At 41.5% G+C, this 27,018-nt stretch overlaps 1 protein-coding gene across 2 annotated transcripts in view; it reads right to left on the bottom strand.

The window, feature by feature from the left end:
• Positions 1 to 27,018, bottom strand: part of ADK (adenosine kinase) — a 239,114-nt gene that overhangs the window by 101,268 nt on the left and 110,828 nt on the right. The window lies entirely within an intron of this gene.

Here is a 27,018-nt window from a genome sequence, read left to right as displayed (position 1 = left end):
TAGGAAGCTCTGCCTGACCCAGATAACTCGTACTTTGTGTTAGAATAGACATGTTTTTTCTTTTAATAGACATTTGCACACAAAAGCAGTTCTTTCTTAATGATGAAGCCTTTTATTGATTAAGGAACTTTCCTCTACACAGGAAATGTGTGCTACCTCAAGAAGCCTGCAGCTGGCAACTCCTTTACAATGGTGGCCGCACATACTGTGCAAATGGGCTGCGGCTTCTTATTAATAATGTTTTATTATTTATTCATATTCGGTAACGTTCAAAGTCTCTCATCTCAATCGCAAGTTCAATAAAGCACAGGTGATCGATACCTAAAGCCTGACTCAGCTCCTACCCTAACATACTACAACAGAAAAAATGCAAGTGAATGAGATTCAAGGTACAAGCGAAGTAATTGAACTCACAGACAAACTTCCTAGCAGTTCCCTGCTATTTTGATGTCCTCCATAAATCCCTGGAACTCAAAACAGTGTGTGGCCATGGCACTTAGGGACATGGTTTAGCAGGTACAGTGGGGTTGGGCTGACAGGTGGACTGGATAAGCTTAGAGATCTTTTCCTGCAACCTTAGTGACTTTATGATTCTATGGTTCTGTAACTGTCAGCTTCATCACCATGAAGATTTTCAGTGTGATTTCATATTTAAAGTTGAGAACGTACCCATACCCTCTGTATTGCTCACTTCTTCACCGTTCCCCCTCTCCTTGCTCCTGATCCCTGTGTGCAAGTGTCCTCTTTCTGCCGTTGTTACTCAATAGTTGGCCAACATTTATACAACAGTACAAATGTTTGCAAACAGAAAACAAAGTTCAAGGATTGGGAACACAAAACCACCCCAACATAATTGGATACATCCACTGATATTTCTATTGGCTTGGAAACCTGCACACATGACAGGGCTTTGTTCAAACAAGATTTTGTGTAACAGCCATATCAAAGTAACAAGTGTCCTCATGAGCCGACTGCACCATTTTGGAGAGCTTCACTAATGTCTGAAAGTATCAGAGAGAGACGTATAATCAACGGATCACACATCCTTTACCAGCTGCCGAAGATTCTAACCTATTCAAGATGGTTTTATCTTATCTCTGGAATAATTACTGCTGTAAGGGTTCCACATGCTTCAATGAAACCAGAAATATGTTTTTATCAGGAAGCTGAATGAAATGGAGCTGCTTGGTGTGCCTGGGTAGGGAGCTTTTTCTGAAGTAAAAAACAGAAAAATGGTACATATCTTATACTACTTTTAATACTTTGGCATGAAGGGAACTTCAACTACCACAAATGATGGAGTAAACCTTAGCGAGATTAATGTGTCGCATATATATATGGTAGTACCTACATCATAGATGTCCAGAGCATGAGATCAAAACCCCAAATCAGCCACAAGCATGTGCGTCCTTACCTCAAGAGAATCAGTATGCTCCTCTTTCCACTTCTGACAAAATTATTCCAATTTCCACCCAAGAATGTCAAACTGCACTTGAAAATAATTAGGTTGCTTTCTCACTATGAGAGAAAACAACAGCCATGGATCTCTAGCATGCATTAATTTCTATGCAGTTGGGTTTTTTGGTCTTGGTATTTTTATTTCAACCCCCCTCATGATGAGCAAAGGCCAACAGATGGCTAACCCAATTGTGTTGAGATTGCCCAGAGGAGCTTGCCTTGGCCTGAGGCCCTGCAGGAATACACACACAGACACTTCTCTCCCCTCCTACAAAATAAGACATGAATGGACTGTGCAACACAAGCATACGTACAGTAATAAAGGCGCTGTAGTCAAAAACACTTTAAAACTTTAAAACTTTCTAACAGAAACCACAGTGACTGTGTGAAGCACAGATTTTGTTGGGTTTTTTGAAAGGAAGAAACGCATACTTGCAGGCCTAGCTCACTGACCCCTCTCCCTGTCTGCAATGTTCCCACCCAACTCCAACATAAGATAGTGTCAGATGAGCACTGGAGACTCTCTGCCATGTCCATACAGTCTGGAATTCCCGAGCTGAGATAGAACGATAAATGAAATAGAACTACATGGCCGATGGCCAAAGACAGCAGCACTGATAAAACCGGCAAGCCCAGCAAGTAACAAGAGCTTCACACACAGGACCATCTGCCAGAGAAGCACACTTTACAATATGCCTCCCTTACTGGGGGATGCTGTTGCACTTGAGCTGTTATTGATGTCCTTTCAAACAAGAAGTGCCAAGGCAAGCCCCAGGCAGATGCTCACCTGGGGACATGTATCCTTGCAAACTTTTCAAGAGGAATCCAGGGCACCCCAGCCTATTTTTAATTCAATAACAGTTGTGGTACAAGGGAAGATGAATGCTAGTAATAATACAGAAAATAAATTCTTTTCTCATAATCCGCTGAAAGCCAAGTGATGTGGCCGTTAGAGTAAAACATCTGAAGCTCATTTGAGACTTCAGCTTTCTGGTGCTAAACATTTTTCCAATCTTTTTTTTTTTTGGCAAGAGTCGATGGGCAATATATACTGATTGAATCAGTGATACTAATTGTACATACTCTGCAAAAGCAGCTATTTCACCCCAGCTGAAGCTCTGCTGGATGGTACACTGGGGCTCACAGAAAAGGCAGTTTGCAGCTTTCTGTCTGCTCTTCTATAGGTGTTGGTTTCTATTTTCCCACATTGGCTAAGTATCAGGTATTCACATCCATTCTGCTCTGCCAGAACTTGTCCTTCCCACAGCTCTATCTTAGCAAATACAGTACTTCTACCAAAATCGAAGAGGCAGCACGGTTGGTCCTTTTAGTTCTACACAAAACAAAAAGGCTCTCTGTAGAATAGCAATTCTATATCAATCTTGTAATGTCACAGTATATTCTAGAAATCATGGCACAGCTTCCAATACTGAGCATAAGAAGAGTTATACTTGCTCAAAGGTCCAACCACTCCAGTAGTCCTGCCTCTCATAAAGGCCACAAGCACACACACACACAAGGAAAACTAAGAACAAGGCATGCATTTATCACACTTTCTCCCGGCAATCTTTCAGCCTCCAACTACTTCAGCTCAAAAAATTTCCTGAGTGCACTCTAGTTTGTCTTGCAAGTCAACAGTCTGTGAATCACCTTCTATGGACTTGCCTGCAAGTGAACTGCTTGCATCCCCAACTACACTGGCAAGATGTGCCACATCTCTACTACCTGTATGTATTTTGAATCTAGCTTCTACTAGCATGACTAAGAAACACTGAAGTCTCACCTTGGAAGAGATAGTGATCAGTTGATCCTAATGAATCCTCTCACACCACTACTATTTCTTCAGGTTCTGTAGTCTCCTCCCTTCAGTTGTTTCTTTTCCAAGCAAGAGTCATACAGAAGTCATTACTTATCTTTGCTTGTCTTATTGTCTTTCCCTGGATCTTCTTCCAGTTCCACTTCAGCCTTTTGGAATTGACAGAATCAGAACTAGGAGTGGTATCCAAGGTGTGGATTTCTTTGATGACTTAATGATGTTCTGTCTTTTGTGCCTGGTTCTTTGGTCCTTGCCTCATAATTCCTAACATTTGCACTGTTTGAGGTTGGTTTTTGTTTTGTTTGGGTTTGTTTGTTTTGTCTTTTGTGGGCCCACCCAGACAGATGAGAACTATTCCAAGTGCCCTGTACTTACCTCACACCAAATACAATGTGGGCGTCAGGTCCTTGGCAGGTCCTTGGTCTTTTCTTTGAAGATTGCTTCTGTTGTAGGGCACTCCTTCCTAAGGCAGACATACCTGCATGACTGATATTAACTGCATTACAACAGCCCTTACCTACATGTTACTTGAATCCTCAACCACCACAAGTCAGATTTCTCTCTGCGCAAGCCACCCTGACTTCTCTCAAGTGGACTATATTTAGCCAGGCATTCAGTAACTATTTTATGACAGTCTCTACTAAATTTGCTGGTAAAATCTTCCAGTTTACATGCCTGTAATTCCCTAGAAACTTCAGGCATCGGTTGAGCAACAAAATTATCTCTAATAATCTAAACCAAAATGTTTAAATACTTGCTAGGGAAAACACCAGTTCAGAGAGTCCTTTGTGCACAATTAGAATCTCCAGACAACGTTTTTTTAAAAGACAAACGTACTCCATTTTTTAAGGGAAGGCAATGACTGCAATGTTTCTGTTGTAGCCTTGGAAAAGGTGGTAACAGATACAGTTTTGTATGTATTTTTGTACCTTAAATTTATTTTCCCTTTCAATTTTCTGCCCCCACAAACTACTTTTATCTTAATTTTTAAAACAGGTATGTTCAGACTGACGGAATACAAACATTCACTACAGATGAGAACAGTTGTGTACAGTTCTTCTACATCAACATCTGGGAAGGTAACAATTCATCCCAATTCTCCAGCTACCACACTACACATCAAGCTTGCATCTTCTGGTAGAAGGATGAAACAAAATTGCATCATCTCTGGTTGCCACAAAGCTGCAGCTTGAAGGCATGTGGTATTTATTAAACACAGTTAAAGCTACTGAGAAAGTCAGAAGCAAAGATATCTAAACAGGATAACATTTATCAGTTATCAATAGTTCAGGGAAAAAAGACCTAAAGGTTTAACAACAGCTCTGACCAATCAGTTCAGTAGGTCACAGAAAGCCTTTTCCAATAAACACCCCCTTACTCAGAAAGACAAGACATTTGTAGCTTCTAAACTGTTGTTCCCAGCAGTTCCATTTTACTGATGATCACCCATGGTTGGACTGTCTGGCTAAGCCTGGTTTGGCTAAGCAGAGCTGGCTGGGTGACACAGCCACACTACTGCTTTGCTGCAATGGGAGCACCTACCTGGTTGGTTGTGTCAAACGGGATGAGAGCTGTGCCCACCAACTGTTATCAGAGAACTTGTATTTCCATTAAGCGCTTAGTGGAGGCTCTTGCAATCTGATTTTACATATGTTTTGTGTTAGTCACATTTGCAATTACCCAGGTTATCCCCACCTCCTCATTACTCCTCATTACATTACTATAATGGAGAGTCAGCTAATTGAAACCATAGTAGCAGTTTTAGAGCCGGACAGACTTTTCCTGTAATAATACACAGCTTCCCCTTCCTTCCTCCACAGAAAGTGTAGGAAACTCACAGCCAACAATCCTAAGGGGAAAGTTTTAAGCACTGATCATATGCAACAACTCTACTGGCAAGTAAAGGAACCATCCTTTTCTTTCCTTTCGCCTCCCTGTGTCCCAAAACACCAAAACACAGAAGTGTAATGAATAGACTAAAGACACAATACACTTCTGAAAGGGATCTCACAGGAGACCCAGCGGAGAAGGGATGACTGTCTTTGCACTGCACACAATTCTTCACTTCCCTGGGTGGGTGAGAGCGTTTTCATGTATGGCAGGGTAGCGCTAATTGCACTCTACCCATGATGGTCACCTTCTTCCAGCAGCTGCTCTACAGCACAAAGCCAGAGCTGAGAGTGCTCCAGCCTTTCAGGCACAGATGCTCCCATCCCCTCCCCCAGCAGCCTTCCCGGATACAGTTTGGGAAAGCCAGGGGGGAACTGGCTCCAGGGGCTTGTTACACTGCCTTTGAAGCTGCAGACCTACTGCAGAATGAGTGCACGGCTACAGACCTGCCCTGACATACACATCAATAACACTAATTACAATTTTATAAGCAATTGTTTAAAAAAGCAAACCAAATAACATGTAATCTTTTATCTCATTATGCCAAACAGCAAAAAGATAAAAATTTTAAGAGGTGCGTTGCTTTAAAATCTTCCAATTTAAATTTCTGTGTATTGAGCTATGACAAAACTATCTGTCCAGACTGAAAAGAAAAGGTATTTTAGATAAAAGTAGTACATTAATGCCCTGGAAGTCCAAAATCATATTATACAAGTATAATTGTGTATGAAGTGGGGGCAATAAATATGCCTCATATATATCCTCCTCTTTTCTTATTAAAAATACAAATCTAATGTAGACAGGCCATAATTCCTTGTACACTTTGACTATCAGCAGTGGTAGGGCAAGTCCATCCTAACCTCCTCTCCCCCAAATGCTCATGAATATCCCTGTTCCATGACCAGTTTGGTGGGAGAAGGGCTTATGGAGTGCTAAGGGATGGGCTTTTCCCTTTCTGTCCCCCATCTCCACTCCTTGCTGCAACTCAGAGACCAGTCCAGGAGATGAAAATGCCAGGCAAGGAAGGACATGGAGTGGGGACAGGGGGAGCACACTCAGGTTTCCTTTTATGCCTGCTCAACAATATCCTTTTATGCCTGGAGTACTAATGGCTCATTTGGCCTGTGCACCCCCAGTTCTCCTACACTAGCGGAAACATTTCATTTGCCTTTGGCGTGTCCCTCCCTGGGGGCTGCACCGCTTCAGGTCCCCCCCTCCACTAGCAAACCAAAGGCAATGCTTCCTGAAAGGTCAGCAAGGATAAAACCCATCACTTCTACTCCTCAGAGCTCACACACCAAAACCTACTCACTACACACCAAGCAAAAATTACTGTTCTATCAGAAGTCACACCATTGGTGGATGCAGCTCATTGCTAGCTCTAAAACAACAGCTTACAAGGAAATCAATGTCAGTTTGGGGAGATGACACAGACACTGGAACCGGAGTGAGACAAGTGATCCCACAGTCTGAAATAGGTTGGCATGTGTGGGTTGTACAAGTACACACTCGGAATGCAGCCAGTGCTCTGAGTTGGCACTGGTTTTTATGGATAAAGTAAGTACATCTTCAAACTGTCTCTTTATAACATAAATGCTAACAAAACCCTAGACGCAATAGAAGTCGGTCTTACAAATAAGGAATAGGGTATAATAAGTTGCACATTTCTAGGTAAATGCAGAATGCTTTAAGCACTGTTAGAAACATAAAGATGACATCATTTTAGCCACTAAAAGACATGAGAAACTTGTTCCCATCTACCCTATCTGAGCACTATTATGTGATAGATTTTGGAAGACCCTTAAAATGAGGCAGCTTGAATAAACCACCCCAGGCACCACTGAACTCATAAATAACAGCAGCAATTCCAGACAGAGCTCTAATACTATTCTGTAATTCAGAAATTAGCACTACCTTGTGCTTATGACACACTTGCCCACTACATTATCATTTTACAACTAGTTTCCCCTGTCCCCCCAGGTATTAGTAGCTTTTCAGATAAATTAACTTAGAATCTGTTATGGGAACATTCTTATTTCGGGTCAACAATTTCAATATGAACTCATTGTCTCCATGAAGCAAAGAAATATTATAATCCATTAATATGTCTTTCAACAAAAAGGATGAAATCTCCCCCTGGTTAGGCTGATAAACACTTTGGTGTCAAAACTAAGCCTCTTTATCATGATGGTCTGCTGCTCCAGGCACTTTATCTACTTTACAGATGAAAAATCAGTTCTACTTTCATGGAATTAGATTAATGCCATAACAGGAAATACTTCTGGAGCTGGACTTGCTTCATGCCTTCAAAGCCGGCTGTAAATTTAAAATACTTCCTGAACTCCAAAGATAAGACAGGAGACGGGGAAAAAGAAAAACAGCGGAGTGACCCTCTTTCTGCAGAAAAATATTGCTTCCTGAAAGAGCTGTGGAAAGCTCCTTGCTAAGGGCACCGCGCTCCAGAAGGCCCGGGGCAGGGCCGGGCGAGCCGAACATGAGGATTCTGGGTACAGATCAGACACTTGCCATAAATCTGCTCCCTCCATAATCCGCTCTGATAAACTTTTCTTTTTTTAGTCACCCTACTTGGCAAAAGCTGCACTAATAACTTTCTCAGCTTTTAGCAAACACAAACCAGCTTGCTGTTTTATGGACAATATTTCTCAAGGATTACGGTTCTGCAAACTTTGAAAAATGCTGACCTCGAGCCTTGAAACTGAATTTCAATGCTGAAAAGGGACAACGAGCAGCAAAGGCAATAACACCTTTATACATAAATAGCCTTACAATAAAAGATGTAAGGCGTTCTTAAGACTCATTTCACATTCATAGTAATAGAACCTGGAGTTTGATACCAAATATTACTATAAAGGCAGACTTTAGGGGATTCTGTGTTCAGTTTGACAGGATAGGGAGGGTTTCCTTTAGCCCCTGTTTCCATCACGCAGTGTGTGCTAAGGAGTCTGGGTTTCTTCATATGGTATACATTTCAACATATGGAACATCACATCGCTAAAAGCTCAGGATTAAATCATAGAATCATAGCATGTTTTGGGTTGGAAGGGACTTCAAAGCCCATCCAGTTCCAATCCCTTGCCACAGGCAGGGACACCTCCCACTGGATCAGGGTGCTCAAAGCTCCACCCAATCTGTTCTTGAACACCTCCAGGGATGGGGCAGCCACCTCTTCTCTAGGCAGCCTGGGCCAGCGCCTCCCCACCCTTATTGTGAAGAATTTCTTCCTAATGTCTAATCTAAATGTCCCTTCCAATTTAAAGCCATTCCCCCTCATCTCATCCCTGCAATCCCTGATACAGAGCCCTGCCCCCAGCTTTCTGCAGGCCCCCTTTCAGTAGTGGAAGGAATATCTTAGTAGACTTTACAATTAGGTACTGAATAAAAGTAACATTTACACACTCACACCTTAGAGTCAAAGAATCTGAGGAAGATAACTTATGGGAACATATCTACCTTTCCATCTCTTAACTAGATCAACACTTGAGCCTACTTGGGCCAACAGTTTTACACATCGTGTAATCCCTTCTTCCATTTCTGTTTGTTGCTTTCAGTCCATTCCTGCAACTGGAGAAAAAAAGCATTTGCTGTTTCACCTCCCTGGTCAAACTTCACCCATGTAACATTACTGGCTCAAAGGTGCCTGGGTGTAAGTGATTATTCCCATGCTAAGGCACTCTTCACTGGATCACGAAGCGCAATTGTCACTTTGATAGAGGAAATGAAGTTCATTGACCAGCACAAATCTCAAACGCGCACGAAAGGGATGGTCAGCATTCACGTTCAGGCTTCCATGCTCCATGTCAAGAGCAGCATGCGATTTCTGAATGTCAACTTTACTCCCAGGCCTAAACAGGTACATAAAAAGCCCATCCACAAACCACCATCAGCCATGAAACACCACATCAGATCCACAAGATGAACAGCCTGCAGCTCACCACTCTGCTGATGTCTAAGCACCGATTTAATCAGTAGGAATAACATCAGAGGTTTGGTGAAGATGAGTGGGAGGTGAGAGAATGCTGTGAAAAGGGCACAGAAGTAACGAAACCAACTGAACTTCAGGACAGAGCTGTGTAAAGCATGCATTTACACATTTATGAGCTCAGCTTGAAGCTTAAACACGCACACAGTTGTCTAAATGTTCCTGAATGGGCAGAATATAATCTTGTCCACTGCCTTTTATAGAAATATTTAACTGATATTTAAATAAGACCACTGACCTTACTAAAACAAGAAGTTAAATTAAGACAAAGTAACAGCATTTTCTTCTATGAAGCGGCAAATACATAGAAAAGTTAGTCAGTATTAAGAAAAGAAGTAGAATATTACAGTAACAAAAAATGAAAAAAGGCAAGCAATAGTAAGAAATACAAACGAATTGGTAACCTGATTTTTTTGTATGTTTTCCTCTATGGGTTTTGGGTTTTTTTTTGAGGGATAGATAAGTTTCATTTATGGAAGACACTGAATCCGAGATCTTGCGTTTTCTACACACATACATTAGCTTTGCTGCTGGGATTGCTGAAAAGCAGGGTCCCTAACACAGACAGCCACCATGCTCTGGGACACCTGCGTGGGACACCAGCACCCCAGAGGTGTCAAGTTCCCACAGAACTCCCTACAGAGAGCATTGCACCCCATCTCTGCTTCCACTCCACTCCTTTGCACACACAGAGATTGGCTCGTTCCCTCTCTCTTCCTACAGCATGGACATCAACCCTGCTGCAATGGACTGAAATGTCAGATTTCTTCTGACAAAGAAATCCTACGACTACAAAGGCTACGGGCCACTGGAAGGAAAAACTATGTGGATCTTCTCTATGGAAAATTATGAATGAAAGACACTGCAAAGCTAAAAGGCACATTTCAAGAATTCACTTGTTTGTTCTATCAGAGCTAAAGCATCATTATGAAAGAATTAAGCTCCTTTGTGAAATGGATCCATAAAGTAGAAACTTCAGTGGGAGACTATAGCCTTATCAATTATTCACATGTGAAGGAAATTTTAATAAATTAACACTGCTCCTGTCAGAATGTTGTTGTATTTGCATATGTTTAACAAAATGTTGCCTTCTCCCACCTACACTCGCTGGAAATAAAGCAAACATTTTGGTCTTTTCATAAAAAAGCCACAGAAATACCGCTCTTCTCAACTTCAAACCTGCAATTTAATGAAGGGAGGCATTTCAAGCCTGTTAGAAACTGTCTTTTACCTCTTGCATCTTTCATTGTGCAGTTTATTCCTGACGTTATTGTACGACATCAAGTTGCAAGTAAGACAAGACCCGTCAGCAGAACGTGCGATGGCAACGGGCCCCAGCTGTAACATGCATTCATTCCCCCGTGGCTATACTAGGTACAAAAGGGATGGAAGATCCACTTGAGTGAGCTCAAACAATCCCTGTCTGTCCCACACGGACACCGCATCAATATCCACTTTTGTAAGAGGCTAGTCTGCCAGAAAATATTTGTTTTAAAGGAAGAGAACTGGAATACTCAATTTGTTTGGCATATTTAAGAAAATATTCTGCAGGGTTTCCCCTGAGAACATTCACTTGGGATCTGTGAGCAGGCGCATTGGATTATGGACAATGATTCCAAGGAGAAACCAGTTCTTGAGGTAGCAGCAATGCCACTGCTACCCGTTAGTCCTTTTCTGGATGGGTTTGTTTTACACTGCAAAGTTGGAGGGCTGTCCTGTGAGCAACAGCCTGTGAGGGAAGCAGACTGTCAGAGGGATACGTTTTGCCACAGCAGAACCGTTGTGATGCAATATACAATACAATCCAAGCTGGAATAACAAGCTGGAATAACTCCCTGGTAACATAACTGCTCCGAATGTGGGTGCCAACAAGCTCCACAGCAAGACTTCAAATTCTTGGCCACATATAATTACGTGCTCCAAAAGGACTGATGAGCTTTAACACAACTGCTTAGGAAACATTTAAGATAGTGACTTAGTTAAGTGTCTTAGTGATTCAGATGAGCCCTAGGACCCCGTCCCACGCCAGACACAGCGATGCCAGGGTCAGAATAGGAACTGAAGTGCTGTCTTGCACATTACATGACCATCCTCTCTGGAGATAAGCAAACTTCAGTGTGTCAGTTTGAGCCTAAAAAACTCTATCTAGTTCTGCATTACAAACCTGATATCCACGCGCAGCAGCACAGGAACCTTTGAGGAAGCGTGCAAAAACTCTACATTAACATTTTATTACCAACAGGTTGCGTGTGTAAAGTTTCTACTAGATTACACTGACAAATTCAAGAACAGATATACAGGAGGTAGGAATGCCTTTTGGATAAAAAACAGATTTGTAGATTTGAATAGCGAAAACAAATCTAGAGAAGGCCTGTTTTATATATGTTTGAATATCTAATGAGAGTGACACAGGAGGAAGAAAAAAAAAAGTTTATTTAAACATCACTGATTTAAAGCAAATAGAGGGGACGAGGTTAATTCTCAGTTTTGGGCTTAAGAGGAAAATCAATGACAATAACTTCATCTAACCCATGCCTGAACAGTTGTACTAAACCTCCCTGAAACTTTGTAGAGCACCTTAAACTACTAGGATCAATCCGTGCACGAGTACTCCTAACAAAGCATTGCTCCGAGTAGCTCAGCTCCTACTCAGCTAAACCCAACTGTGATATCTCTGGATGCCACAGTCGGAACAGCATGGCCAGCTCTGCAAGTAGACTGATCCAACAGCTTTCAAGACAGCCATAAACAGCTACTAATGTGCACACAGTATCTTAGAAAAATCTGTGAGGTATTTAACAAAATAAGAGCAAAACTGGAGAAAAATTACTCTTAGATTTCCTACTACAAGTAAGCCACAAACCATCCATGCACAAGAGCACAAGGCACATTAACCACTGTTCGTCTGGGGCTTTTAGCTGCCCACAGTCACTGAACTTCAAACACGGGTGTGTGGAGAAATTATTTGTTTGCTTTATTGTGCCTAACCAGCACTAGTCTTTCAGGAAAACCTCCCTGTAAACCAAATAAGGTCTTCACATCCTAATAAAGTATCTTAATTTTGTTGAATAAAAACACAATCAGTGTTACCCCCAGTGCACTTTAGAACATGGTCTTTGCCCCCTCTCTCATTTAATTCCCTTCCATATAGTGGAAAAAGTCACACCTCCAGGTATGACAGCAGCTGCAGACTGTCCTGTGATTGCTTTCAGATTATTTATGATGTCCACGGCTTGGTTTTAAAGGCCCACGTGACTGTGAGCTACTGAACCCTGCAGCTCATCAGCAGGTGAGAATCTGAGAGTGACATGATGAATCCTTATATTTTACACCACATTACAGTAAGGAACAGAAGTTGCCATGTGGCACAGGCAAATTAAACTTTAAAATAAAAGCCAATGAATAGAGAACATCACCGTGAAGAAGGCTGGGGTCTAAGGAGGTTTGAAGAAAAAAAAAAAGGATCTCTCCCTAGAGACTAAACCAAGCACCGCTGCAATGCAAACGCTGTGCTGCCACACACCTGAAATCAAGGGGTTTATTGGAAAGACAGCTGTAATCTTGTTAATGTGGCAAGTTAGAGGGAACAAAGATGACAGAAGAATGAGATCCAGTTTTTGAGGCCCATTATTACCAAACAGCAGAGCACTTTGGGGTGGAAGGACCCGTGGTATTCTGTTGTTCTATGTTACATCATGCCAAACAAGGCCACACAAAATAAAATAGACAGTTCAACTATGTGTGTGTCCTTTTACAACGCATTTCAAACAAAAAGTACATCATACCAGACACCAGAAGTTAAGAGCTTTTTGAAAACAAACTCTAAAGGTCTATAAAAAAGCGTACTGAGAAATTTCGGGAAAGCCGTTTTCTCAAGACTTTTTGGTAATGAAAAAAACTTCATGGCAATCACAAACCAAAATGAGTCACTAATGATAATCCCTGACATCTGTGGAGAGCTGGGTAGTTTATTATAATACATTCCCAAACACTTGTGGCTGTTGTGGCAATAAACACCACTGATGGGGAAGATGAACCCACACGGTTTCACAGGATCTCCAAAAGTTTGCAACTCTTTTTCAACAAGAGAGTTTAATTTGAGAACCGCTTTTATGCCTGCTTTAAGTACTCATTTGTCATGTCGGGCAAATCTGAACTCCTTCGAATCTGCACAAGGCTTCTTTTTGAGCCATCACCCAATCCCAGGCAACCATCATTGCTGAGGATTGCCAGGCAGACTTATCTCTGAAGGCAAGCAGAACTCCATAGCAAATATTGCTGATGAATTTACAGCTAATGTGCTTCCTGCATTTCATCCAAATGTCCATATTTAGCCAGAGCTTTTCAGCTTGCAGGGACCAGAAACACATTCCAGTCGTAGCCCATAATCTCTACAAGATTCGCTCTAAGATTTTGCCTAATTCACAATGCAAATCTTTAGTTTACTGATGTCATAATAAGTATTTAATCTTACTTCAATTAAAGTAATTAAGGCACATAGGCAAAATGTAGGAGTACACACAATGTAGCTGATTCCTCTTTTCATGTAGCTGTGGGATATGGTTGCCCTTCCAGTACAGATGCGTCACTCTGCAACACTGGCTTTTTGCCAGCAGCCATACCAACAAATCAAGGTTCTTATTATCTCAATCCTCTTTTCTCATTGTACTAAGACCAGAAACCAATTTCCACTGGACATTTAGAATTGGCAAAGCCAAGAACACATGTATGCTACCTAAAAGCGACATATACTCAATAATATCTAGAATCTTTGGGGTTTGTTCTTCTTGTTTTAAGAGTCTTCCAGCTACCACTGAAAGCAGCTTCCATGAGTTTCAAATAAGGCTATGTATCTCCTATTAATTTATAACTAAAACCTACCTATTCTTAAAATGATAACCGAAAATTTAGCTGAATTGACACGAGGAAAAAACATGGTTGTAACACCACCACAATGTTAACCAAATGAAGGTGACTACTTTTAGTATGACAATAGACATGGTACCAATAAGAATGAAAAGACAAGATGATTGTGACAATCGAACTTAAGATTTTTGGGAATACCTTTTCCTGGCTATAACAACGCTGTTCTGGTATTGATAGGAGGCAGAGGAAATGACTTTCCAAATCCCAGTTGATGTAACAGTTCCATAGGCATAAATACTTTCGTGTTACACATAGAAAGAAACAAGAGCAAGGTCCAAGGTTTTCTCCTCTCTGATCTACCTGGGCCGAAATACGGAGAACACGGGAAATGTGGCGGCGCTCTTCCTTCCTGACAATATGTCCCTCAGCACAAAAATACCCCGTGCTCTGTCAAATGGTATGAATTATCCTCTAAAAGTGGAAACAAGAGGAGGCAAGGCTGACTGTGACTCCAGGTTAAATATATATTGACTGTGATTTCATTACAGCTTTTTTAGCTGTTGCAGCCATTTATAGCCTTCAGCTTAGGAAACGGAATTCCTCACCTGGTTAACATACCAGGTGTTGCCTTCTACATGTCAAAGTCTAAACCCACCCTTGAATTTTCTACTTACGCATTATTACATTGTACAGTCAGGATTAAAAATGGTGCCTTCAGGGCAGGTATTAACTGTTGAGTCTCTTTCTAGCTGGTAATGCAGGCGTAAGACAATTATGGCTTAACAAAAGCTATTTTTAAATCGAAACCAAATAGCTTGAACACTGTGGAGAACACAGTAAATGCTCTGCCATGGTTTACAGGTCTTTTACAGGTCTGTGAGCTGTATCTATTGTATTAATACTATGACAATTCTTCTGAAAATAAAACCTTCAACTAGGTGTATCCTTTTTATGCAAAAGACTAATAGACATAACCCCTGCCTGCCAATGGGAAGCAGTGAACAAATCCCTTGTTTTGTTTGTCTCTCTTTTGCTTTCCCTATTAAGCTGCCCTTATCTCAACCCATGAGTTTTCCTCACTTTCACCCTTCCAATTCTCTCCCCCATCCCACCAAGAGGATGCCTAAGGGCTAAACTACAACAACCACATTTTTCTTCTCTCACTAGGTCAAAAATTAATGATAAGGTGCAAGCTATGAATTTTTTTTTGAGCATAAAAGCTGCAATAGTAAATTATCAGCTCAAAGGTCCTCTTAGCCTAGTGTCGCATCACCAGAGAAGCCACAAGCAGGTGTCTAGACAGCAGTAAATCACAAGAAGCACATAAAAGACTCCTCCAGCTGACAACTCCTTCCAGCTTAGAGGATTTCTACAGAGATCTGCAGTTGCAGAAAGACTCAAGTAGTCTTCTGGTGCTCTCCTTTGCCAGGTCAGTGGTGACCTGACCGCTAGTGATATGAAAATCAGCAGCTGCAATCAGACTGCTCAGTTGATAAGCCAGCCCCCAGAGCTATACCTGTCTCGGGTTCCTCAGTTATATGACTTCAATGCATCACTGTGAAGTGGTTTTGTTGCTGCATCCCTATCCTCCAATCTATCATGTCACTTCATCTGCAGAGCAGTCACTTATTGCTTATTTTAAAAACAAAACGGAAATAAATTTTTCTTACAGATGAGATAATTGCAACCTACTGTTGTGGGGTGAGGATGCAAAAAGACCATTCTAGCAAACAGGTTTCTCCAAAACATCTCTTACAGCAACATGACTGTAATTCTACATGCTATAAAACAGGATATTTGGGTTGGGAGTATAACTGATGTTTTATAAAAAATTGATGTGCTAGATGTCCTCAATAAAGTAAATAATGTGTCTCCAATTATAGGTTTCTTTAATACCCTTTTCTGATACTTTTCTACTAAATTAGAATGTTGAATGTTTTCTGTTGTTCCTTTTACCACTGTGCAATAACTCTGCAACAGGAGAGTTTGGCTCAAAAGAAGAGAAAGCTGACACCTGCTTTCAATTCTATTAATGTAACTTTATCATCACACTGATAAAACTGAGAACTGATAAAATTCATATTCTGAAAGTCTGGGGATCTGTAACAGAATTCCAGTGCTTTCAGAATAACTACACTCTGATGATTTTCTTTAACGTATCTACTGTATGAACGTTCAAGCCCTTGATTCTGCTGCAATACAGACCTCACAGGATTCCGTAGAGGAGGCCATACTCAAAAATTTTAACACTTTCTGTTCCTTTTCCATGAGCTACATCTTGCGCTCCTGCTGTTACCAAGAAATGCACTAAAGACAGGGCAGAGGATTTCCCTCCTGTCAACAACTGACGGCTCAATTAGGCAGATAAGGATCTACCGCCCTCAGCAGAAACTCTCTCCAGCCCATCCTCAGCAGCACAAAGCAGCGCTCAGGGGCAGCCTGGTTCTGCGGAAGGAATACTTGCCAGCCTTTATGTACATCCTCATCGACAATTCCTCTTTTTCTTCAAAGAAAACTGGGTCCTTCAGATTGTTGGAAATCTTCAATCACTTATAGTTTTAAAATTCTTTTTCGACATTCAGCTGCAGATCGTGATTAAAATCAATGAAATGGTGAAAAAAATTAATTTCAGCACATTGCTAATTCTAAATCGCCTTGGAAATGAGATCTCCTAATAAGGAAATGAACAATAACTCTACATTTTTACTGTAGTCCTCAAAGGACAGGGGAAATCCATATTTAACAATGAAATTCATTCTTACCTTACTTTGCTGTGATGAAGTGCCTTAGGAACCAATATTCAGAGTGGCAGTGATACTAAGCCCAGCTGTAGATAGCAATAATGTTCTCCTGGGTGCTCTCAGCTGATGATAAGGTTGTTTCTGCTTCATCCCAATTACTCCCATCACCTTCCATGCCCACTACCTGTCACTGGCTTCCTGAATTTTAACCCTACTGTGAAGAGAAATCTATTAAAAACACTCTGCTCTCTCGCTCCAGGTCATGCAGAGCAAGTGAGACAGAGAATGCAGTACCTTCCTTCTTTCTCCCATTTCTTCCATTTGCTTCATTCTTGAAGATTTTATGACTCTTTCTATTGCTTAGCCTTTACTTTTCACAAAACACCTCAATGTTGTTCAGCACCAATTATATTCCATATGGTCTTAAAAAGACATGTTCAGAGGCATATGCTGAGGCATATTTCATGCTAAATACTGTTCACTGCTATTCCCCACCATTTTCAGATTTGCAAGAGAGCACTGTTCTACTGCATCTGGCAATAGCAGAGTTGACAAAAAACTTTGGAGCAGTGGTGTTCTGCAAAACAACTCCAGTAACTTCAGCATAAGAAGCAGTAACACAACAGATCTTCTCCAGATATTTAAGGGCTGGGCATTGTTAGCCACATACTGCATGTCGGAAGCCTCATGATTTACAAAGGAGTTTGCAATATCTAGGTACTCTGAACTCAGACCACACTGATATTTTGCCTGAGTAGCTACATTATTTAGAAATATGAAAAAAAAAAAAGCCATTATCCTTAACCAACATCATCCTGCCAATAAAGACTTTGGTGCCAATCTGATCAGTCTGGGAAGGTGGAAGTATTTCTGCTAGCATAGCGGCTGTTATAAATTCTCTCTACATTAGGGTGCTTGTGCCAGCGAGAAGTGTGGGTCCCCAGGAGGGTTTTCCACAGCAACTGCATCAGCAAAACCCTTCTACTGTGGACAAACTCCAGGTGCCCTTAGCTTTTGTTTAAGTCACACCTTTAGTACTGGTGTTTTTAACTTATTCATAATCCTAAATGATGTTTCATCAGTCAAGCCCTACCTGCAACCATGATGGTCTGGATGTGCCATTGAAAGAAACACCATCTACCTTTATTCTTCAACTTAGCAATTGCTTCTAAAGCAGTACTCGTTACTTATGCAGAAAATTTAGTATTTCCTTAAGTATGCTATCCTTGATTAAAATAAGAAGAAAGGAGAATCCTCTTTCTTTTGACCAAACTGGACACAGTCTGAAGCCCATTTCCCAAGCCTGTGACCCAGGGCACGGCTGATGAAGCATCAGCCCCACCACTAGAAGGACTAAAGCCACACCACAAAACCTGCTCAGCCCTGTCTTTAGGGGACAGTTCTGATCTTTAAGAAACACAGAAAACACCTCAAAGAGATCAAGTGCACCCTTGGCACGTTTACACATGACATCAAGCTGAGTGGTGCAGTTGTCACACCAGAAGGACAGCATGTCATCCAGAGGGACCTGGACAAGCTGGAGAAGTGGGCCTGTGTGAACCTCATGAGGTTCAACAAGGCCAAGTGCAAAGTCCTACACCTGGGCTGGGGCAATCCCCAGTTTCAGTACAGGATGGGGGATGATGTGATTGAGAGCAGCCCTGTGGAGAAGGATTTAGGGGTGCTGGTTGATGGAAAGCTGATAACAAACAAGGCTGGCTGGACTCAGCCCCTCTGCCTCCCAAAGGTTTAAAGAACCTAGCACAAAGTGGTAAAAAGCCCAATCTGCAAGGCGTGCTATTGGTGTTTACTGTTATCACTGAAAACCTGGACAGAAGCACTTGTGTAAAATTCTCTTTTATTCTAAGTACACAACTGTTAAGCACAGGGTAGCACATTAAAATTGACACGGCATGGAGTTTTTGGATATTGATTAGTTATGCTGTAAAACATGTTTATTTTTTAAAATAATTGTTACTTGCAGAATTAAAAAGCAGCCGTTGAGTTCCTGTCCTGCTTCCACCCTCTTGTTTCAAAGCACCTGCATTCTGTGTAGGTCAATGTCACTCAGTTCAAGTTCTTGAGCCAAGAGGAAGCACATATGAATACTCTTGCACTAGGTGTATATATTTCTCACTCTATAATTTGAGTCTTAAAAGTGACTGCCTTTGAAATACCAAGCACAAATGCTCATTTCAAAGCAGATCATTAATCACAACTCTTTGCAAGGAAAAAAAGAAAAAAAGACATTTGTATTTAAACAACTGCACTAGCCCTGTTACACAAGTAAACAATAAATGAAACTACGATTTCAACTTCTGATCAAGTAGCAGGCTACCATAAACTCAGCCCTAAAGTTGCACACACGCACATCAGTTTTGTTGTTAAAAAGTAAATGCAAAATAGAACAATTGCTGTAGTATTTCTATCCTATTTTTAATGTGACATTCAATGACACAGACACAAAGAATACATCTTCCAGGGTGATGCAGACTGTGACATTTCCATATCCAGCTTCTTCAGAATAAAGCTGAAATTTCAACCAAATTTCAACCATCTGTTTCCAGACCATCAATTTATTACAAATTTTGGTAGTCAGCATCTAAAATGTTCAAGTTACCTTGAATTAGAAAAATTCACAAATTGCAAGCTCTAGTCTTTAGAACAGTCTTAAATGAACAGTTCTTTTTAAACCTTATTGGAGAAGCACTGAAACAAAAAACAATTCAAGATCGAACCAATACTGTTTCAGCTTGAGCTTCCAACTCCTCGATTGGCTGGTGCTCTAGTTTTGAGGTTTTGCTCTAACAAAGTTGACATGGTAACAGACAAAATTCTTGCGCTCTCATGAAGAGAGCAGCTAATAAAGACTGACACACAGGGGACCCGCAGGAAAAAGTCCCCTTCAAACTGACTCACCTCACCCCTTTGAGTATGACAGCTTCTCCTTTTAATTTACATTTAAGTGTGTTAAGTCTGCCCAGATTTTACATGGGATTTGAGTCTCTGTGTCCCTCACGGCACAGGCACCTGGGAGCAGAGGTCTCTAGGTCGGTGGCCCTGCTGGCCGCCTCTTCTCCCCACTCCCTGCTCTGCTCCAGAGCCCAGGTCAGCCTTTGTGGACAAGGAGCCATCAACCAAGAACCTGGTTCAGTATTTCAACACATGTACAAAATCTGCTAATGGAATAAAGGCATGCCCTTTCCCCTCTCTTCCCCCCCCCCCAAACCCAACCCCAATATACTTTTAGAAGGATAATTGCAATCACAGTCATTATGCCAATGGAAATTACATGCTGGGCTTATCTCTGTCAGTATCTGCCAAACGCAAAGCACACACAACATCTTTGGAGTAATAATGATGTTTTATCATTTTAATTACAAACACTTCGAAAAAACTCCCTCAAGTGTACCAAGCAGGGTGGTCTGAATTAACAGGAGTTTGTAGCCCAAGGGTAGTGCAAATAGATTGAGCTACCAAATTTCATAGTAGTTCCAGCAGCTGTCTTCTTGCCTGAGGGAACCCGGGTATTTAACAAAGCAGACAGCTTGGCACTGGCATCTGATTCCTAATGCAGGCATTGTTGGACAGGGTACGCGTGGTTCTATTGTCTCTCTGTTTTATTAGGATTTGGGAGAGTTAGAGCATCATTTAGCTTCAGCGTGTTCACTTACAGGTACAGTAAAAGGATATTTCCTCACTTATTACTTGCTGCAAGCAGGGAATATTATCTTGAATGTAAGCAATGAAACACGACAGGATTTAAATGTCAGGGTCAGCTGCCTCCCCATTTCTGTGCCAAAATTCTGTTGAACCGGCTGCATAAGTGTTTCTAATCAGCAGAAAAGCAAATAAGGTGAAAGCCTGCTCTTCCCTTACCACAGGATACAAACTATGGGGAATTTAAACTCATTTTAAACCAACATTTATTCCAGTTTAGCTTTACATGGGAAGATCTCTCCTCACAAAAGAGGTCTCAAAGGACAAATCCAACTGTTGGGGTTTCTGGGAGAGGGGGAATCAATTGTTGTTTTGCTAATCCCATGGTAACCTAGCAGTGCAGATACTGACTGGGGCAGGAGAGTCTCCAACTCAAAACCTGTCTACTCCATGGCAAAAATCTTAGTTAACACGCTTTGTCTAAAAAGCCTTGATCTGGGGGAATAGCCTTAGCACAAACAACAATATTACTGGAGGCTTGTGTTTGAACTTCGTCCAGCCCAAGGACCCCCCACGTGGCTCTGCTCTCCTGCCTTCGTTAAGTACATAGCACAAATTATCGGTGCTTGTTGGCAGAGTTCAAATCACTGAACTCATTGCGAATAGTCTACTTCAGCGAGAAGTACATTCTTTTACTCTATCAAATCCATCTGAGGTAATAAGACTTGATGTTTTATTCAACAGAGCTAAGGAAAATTGTTGCACAATAGGTTAATTCAAAATGGCAGCATAGAAAATGCATCTGTCAGTGGGGATCAAATTACAGGGCAAGCTCCTCTCAATGCTTAGAAAAACAAGTCTGCAGCTCTACAGATTATGTGCATGTGTGTGTTTAAAGGGGTGGGAAAAGGAGCTAAATATCTGAGCTAACCTCCAATTAAAGTCAATCATAAAAACAGCCAATTTAATGAGTACGGATTTCTTTGGGTAATTATAACACCAACCACTTTTTTTCTCCCTCTCTTTTAAATCTGTAATTCTGCCTTCTTGTTATTGCTTGCTTTGTCATTAATCGCCTCAGGAACTTGATTTCCTAGCAACAGCCTCTGCCACCAAACATTTGGCTCCCGTTCAACATTTCCTTTGTGAGAAATGGCATCGCTATTGCCGCCTGGCTGCTGCAGCCAGACTGCCTGGGCGAGGGCTCTCCTCGCCGGCTGCTGAAACCACCCCAAAGCACACAGGCATGGCAGAGCTGTGCTCATTACTGCACCGAAGAGGGGGACCTGCAGTTCAAAGGCTACTGGGGTAACGGGAGAGTGACAGGAAAGGAAATGTGTGCATTCTTCATGCAAATAAATATAATTGATAACAAAGAGGTGACTGTTTAGTGATAAATATTTTTGCCGTGTCAGGCAGGTTCTCATTCATTTCCTATGATGGAAAAAGGAGGCAAAAGCTTTCTGAAAAGTCAATGACGCATCTTTCTGCATGAAGTACACAGCATTTGATTTCAACTTGAGGATCAAACTTTGTAAGAAATAAGAAAAAAAGTTTCTAATATACTTCATCACATCGGTTACTTGAGAAATCACTGGCAAAGCTGCCTGTACATGAGAAGCTGTACCTGAGATAGGAGCATAATGCACACTACACCCCAACCACATCACAGAACGACATAACACATGCAGGTGCCAGCTTATACAAAGCTGTTTCACATTGTGATCAAGGAAATAAAGCTAGGAATTTCTGTATTTATGAGAGAGAAATTGTATATCCAATATTTGTTTTGGAAGCCAGTAAACGGCAGATTTGTTTTCCAGTTAGAGATGGAGTCTATCATGTCTCCACAAGTGCACCAGACCTCAGCTACAGCCTCCCAACAACACAGTCCCTTAGGACGGTGGGCTTCAGGAAGGTGAGGCTATCCCAGCCAGCAAAAAAGGCCACAACTAACTGTTGTTGGCTGCAGCTTCTTCTTTAAGGTTCAGATATCCAGAATGGTGTTTTCCTGGCCATAAATCCTACCCATTTTTGTGCGACACAGTTTGGCAGATGCACCAATAGCAGAGTGCGATGGCAAGAGTTATCAATGAAAAAAAACCATTGTGGAGCTATTCATAGAATCACAGAATAGTTTGGGTTGGAAGGGACTTCAAAGCCCATCCAATTCCAACCCCCCTGCCACAGGCAGGGACACCTCCCACTAGATCAGGTTGCTCCAAGCCCCATTTAACCTGGCCTTGAACACCCCCAGGGATGGGGCACCCACGACTGCTCTGAGCAACCTGTGTCAGAGCCTCAAACAAAAGTCTATATTAAGGGATATTTTGATTCCTGCCAGTGTCTCAGTCTCTCTTCTCCCAGGATGTACACACAGACCCAGCATATCTCAAAGAAAAAACCCTATGACAATCCATTGTAAATTATCGTACTCATCACAGTGGTAAATTACAATAAAAATGCCTTCTCTGAAAATGTCTGTGAAAGGAGCAACAGCACAAAAGGCATTTCATTTGTATTTACGTTGTTATAATAATCAGCATTTTTTGTCAAGTCAAATGGCCAAGCCCACGTAAAACACCGTGGAATATTATTTAAGCTTTGCTACACATCGCTGACATCAAGCTTATGTTTTGACAGACTCATGTTGAAACCAGATAATTCTGCCATTGAGCCCACTACACCGCCACAGTATCTCTGCTCAGTCAAGCACTTGGGCATTAAAGAAAACAAATAGGAAAACCTCACGGTCTTTGTGGAAACTTAGTGGGGCGGCTGGAGCTGTAAAACCCTTTCCTCTTGCAGACAGGTACACTACACTGGGGTCATTATCACACACCACAACACAGGACATCTCCTACCTGAGACTCAGCCTAAGACCAGCACACCCGGTCTTGATCAGAACTGCCATTAACTTCAACATAAACGACACTTGCCATCAACTTGGTAACCACAAGGGAGGCTGAAGGTGGTGAATGTCATTTAACTGTGGGCTAACAAGTCTCAGCAACGTTAGAAGATTTTATACTCTGTGTGGTACAACCTTCAGGGTACTACCATTGAGGAATCTCCACTATTTGCCACATGAAGTAGAAAAAGGGAATGGTTTAAACTTTTATGGATTGTGAGATAACAACAGCCCATGCCAAACTGACAGTGAAAGCGTTCCCTGCTCTGAGCAAAAGATTGCATGGCATTACAGAAAGTGAGCAACCCGAAATTCCGCTGCACAGAAATAAGCCTCGGAGCTACAAAAAAGTCTCATCGCTCCTCTACTCTCTGTTTACAATACGAAGCACAAGACCTGACGCTTTCCGGCACTGTAAATTCAAACAGCAAAGACAAGAAATCACAATGCATAAAGTACAGGGTGAAACTGGTCGACATCTTCACTGAACACAGATAAGCATGAGCATCAGCAGTGCTGTACCGGTACGAAAAGGTCAGACAAAGAGTCCATGGAGACACTGATGGAAAAAGCTCGTAGAGAGATCACCTGTAACTCCAGCTTTCTAAGCACACAAATCATATCCACAGAACATACATTCAAACACAGACCCTGAACAACAATTTACTGTTTTCCTTTGCACAGAAGAGACAAGCATTTCATTAAAGGCAGATTTGTGGGGGGTTTGGGAGTTACTTCAGCAATACACTCTAAGCTAAGACTCACGTTACCACAGCCTGGGAGCCTAAATGCAGCCAGCACAACCCCCAACAACTGAAACACAGAAGGAACTTTCAAGAACACATTCTCTACTTCAGCACCAATACAATATCATTGTGGCATTGCATGGGAGTGTTTCACCTACCTCACGCCTCCAATGGCAAACATTACATGAATGCAGGTGCTGGACTGAAGAACAAATGGAGTAAATCTGAATACCCGGCAGAAATAAGGCTGGCTAACTGAAACAAGAGGAAACACAGGCCTGGGAAGTCCCACACTTGTGGCAGTGATGCTCAAATATAGGCAGAAATTTTGTATTCAGCTGCCTGTATGAGCAAGCAGCATCAGCTGTCACAGAGTTAAGATTTCACAAGGTTATATGCAGTTTTAATGAAGGAAAGAATTTTCTCCTTTCCCATTTTCGTCCACTTATAAAAGGACAAGTGCAAATTTCCTTACCCACATACAGTAATATAAAGCTGCTCACTGGAGTCAAGTGATAGTGAAAGCTCTGTTTTTCTGCTCTCCTAAGTAAATCTCATCAGTAGATTTTCTTTTAATCAAAAACAGACAATAAAAATATCTTTACAGGCCTTTGAAATATATGACAATTAATAGCAATGTACTGCAAGTTGCATTAAAAATTTTAAAATGCTTGTGTGCAATGTCAAAGAAACTAAGCCCCAGCAACTCCCACGAACCTCAGTTGGTGCTGAAGACATTGATGATCTTAAAAAACCCCAACAAAACACAACAAAACCCCCACAGCCCAATCTATGTTATAGAACACTTAAGAGATCCCTAAAAAACCACAGTAGTGCCATCATTTATTAAATGTCTCTGAAAATAAGACAAAGTGCCCAAATATAGGGTTTCGTGACTCAAGTTTGTAAGATGCAACTCTAACACATAAGAACTCCAAACTGCAAGTGCTGACAGAAAACAAATTCACAGAAAGAAAGAAAAAAATTTAAAACCACCACCCCACAAAACAACCCTTAATATTATTTTCATGTCAAGTTGTTTCCCATTCATGACTGACAGAAAGAATGACCATCAATGTTTAATGCTATCCTAACTCTCAACTCATTCTGCAATGAGGGCAATGTCTGAGGAAGGGACGCTTTCCTGCACCAGTAGGAACCCAATAAAATCCCTCGCAGTGCATTCTAATCAGCCCCCCAGCAGCACAGCCAGCCGATTCACAGCAGAACAAGTGTGACAGCCGGGAAGACACGATGTCAAAGGCAGACATTACTGTGAGTATATGAATTAGATCTGCAGAAGAGAAAAAAATGGCATAGAGTTTGACAGTACAGGTAATCTGTCTGAAATGACCCGAAGTAGAGCAATTTTAAGGGTTAAAATACACCTTTAAAATTTACCATCTTCGAGAAAGCTGGGGCAGCCCTTATACTTTGTCTCTATCTGTGATTTACAGGGCCCTATTCTCTGCTTGCCCTTCTCCAATTTGTCTGCCGGATCCCATTTCCAGATGGCTGAAATAAATGCATTGTGTTCATTCATGGCAACAGAAGTTGTCTTTAAGGGTTCTGTCGCGGCTTCACTATCTTCTCCTTTGTCCCTCATCCTCCCTCTGTGAATTGATTAGGTTTCAGTACTGAGTCTCATCTGAGGACTGTTCTGCTGGATGCTGCACCAAAAAGCATTTTCTCTGTCCTAGGAAGCACACACATGATCACAAGACATCACAGACCTGGTCCTAAAGCAACAACTGCCTCACTCTACCAGGAAAATGGATGGTTTGATAATCACGGGACAGAGACTTCCAGAACAAGGATCTGTCACTAGCACACATTCGACTGTAAGCCCACAAATAGGTAACATTTGGGTACGAAGAAGGAAATGAACTGCAATACATGCAGAGTGAAGCCAGGGAAGGTAACAAGCCTGGAGTGCAGAGAAATTAATGACTCTGAGAGCTGCTCTGTACCTCAGGAGTGGTAATTGTGCACTACACGGTTCTGTTTGATCTGATAAACTGCTACAAACCTGCAAGTAAAGAACCTAAATGAAAGAGCACAAATGCACAGGAGTATAAGGGAGCGTGTACAGCTCTACACGTTGTCTCCTCCTGTTTAATGAAGCTGCATGTGCAATCCGTAACTTGAAGTGATAACACCATCCTAGGAATCTCCCAGATGAACTCATCCACAAGTGCTTTTGGTACAGGTGTGAACCAACATTCTTATGCAACAGATCTCCTCCCGCCCTCGATGTTCCCTGATCTGAATTCTGGTTCACAAATATCTAGTAAAATTTATTAGAATTTCAGTGTTATTTATTTAGTCACTATGATGTGTGCACTTGGGGTTCCTTTCCAGTTCATTACAGTAATTCCCTGTCTCTTAGTCAAGATTGGATGTTGCAGAACCGGCATATGAAGAACAGCTTTTAATACATACGAGAATCAGAGTAGTGAATCACCTCATCAAAATTTACATCCTCAAAGTGACTGAACACGGAAGAGTGGCTTCCAAAATAAATAAGATGAGGGCTGTATCTTAAAAAACCCAACCTGTTTTTACCTCATGTAACATTTCCCACTTTTCCTGAGCGCTCCACTAAGTTTAATTTTTCTACACCGTATATTGGGAGAAGCATTGGCAATTCTATGTAAGGATGGCAGAATTAGAAAAGACCACAGGGCAGTACAGCTTTTGGTAACATTTGTCATTCTTCTTCATTTAAACGATACTCTCAGCCTATTTTCTTAGCCAATAGCATTGATACCTAAACTGGCATTGGGAGTAGACTGAGGTATAATTATGGTGAAATACAAACATCCAAACATTTGAAAAAGAGAAATGAATAGACAAAATATCTAGCTGTATTTTTCACTGCAGTGTGAACATATGGCCATGGCAATGGGATGCATTCTCTTTGTATACTG

Source organism: Cuculus canorus, chromosome 7 (assembly GCF_017976375.1).
Source record: "Cuculus canorus isolate bCucCan1 chromosome 7, bCucCan1.pri, whole genome shotgun sequence".
Lineage (NCBI taxonomy): Eukaryota > Metazoa > Chordata > Aves > Cuculiformes > Cuculidae > Cuculus > Cuculus canorus.
The sequence above is the reverse complement of the archived record's forward strand: the minus strand, read 5'-3'. Positions and strand labels throughout refer to the sequence as shown.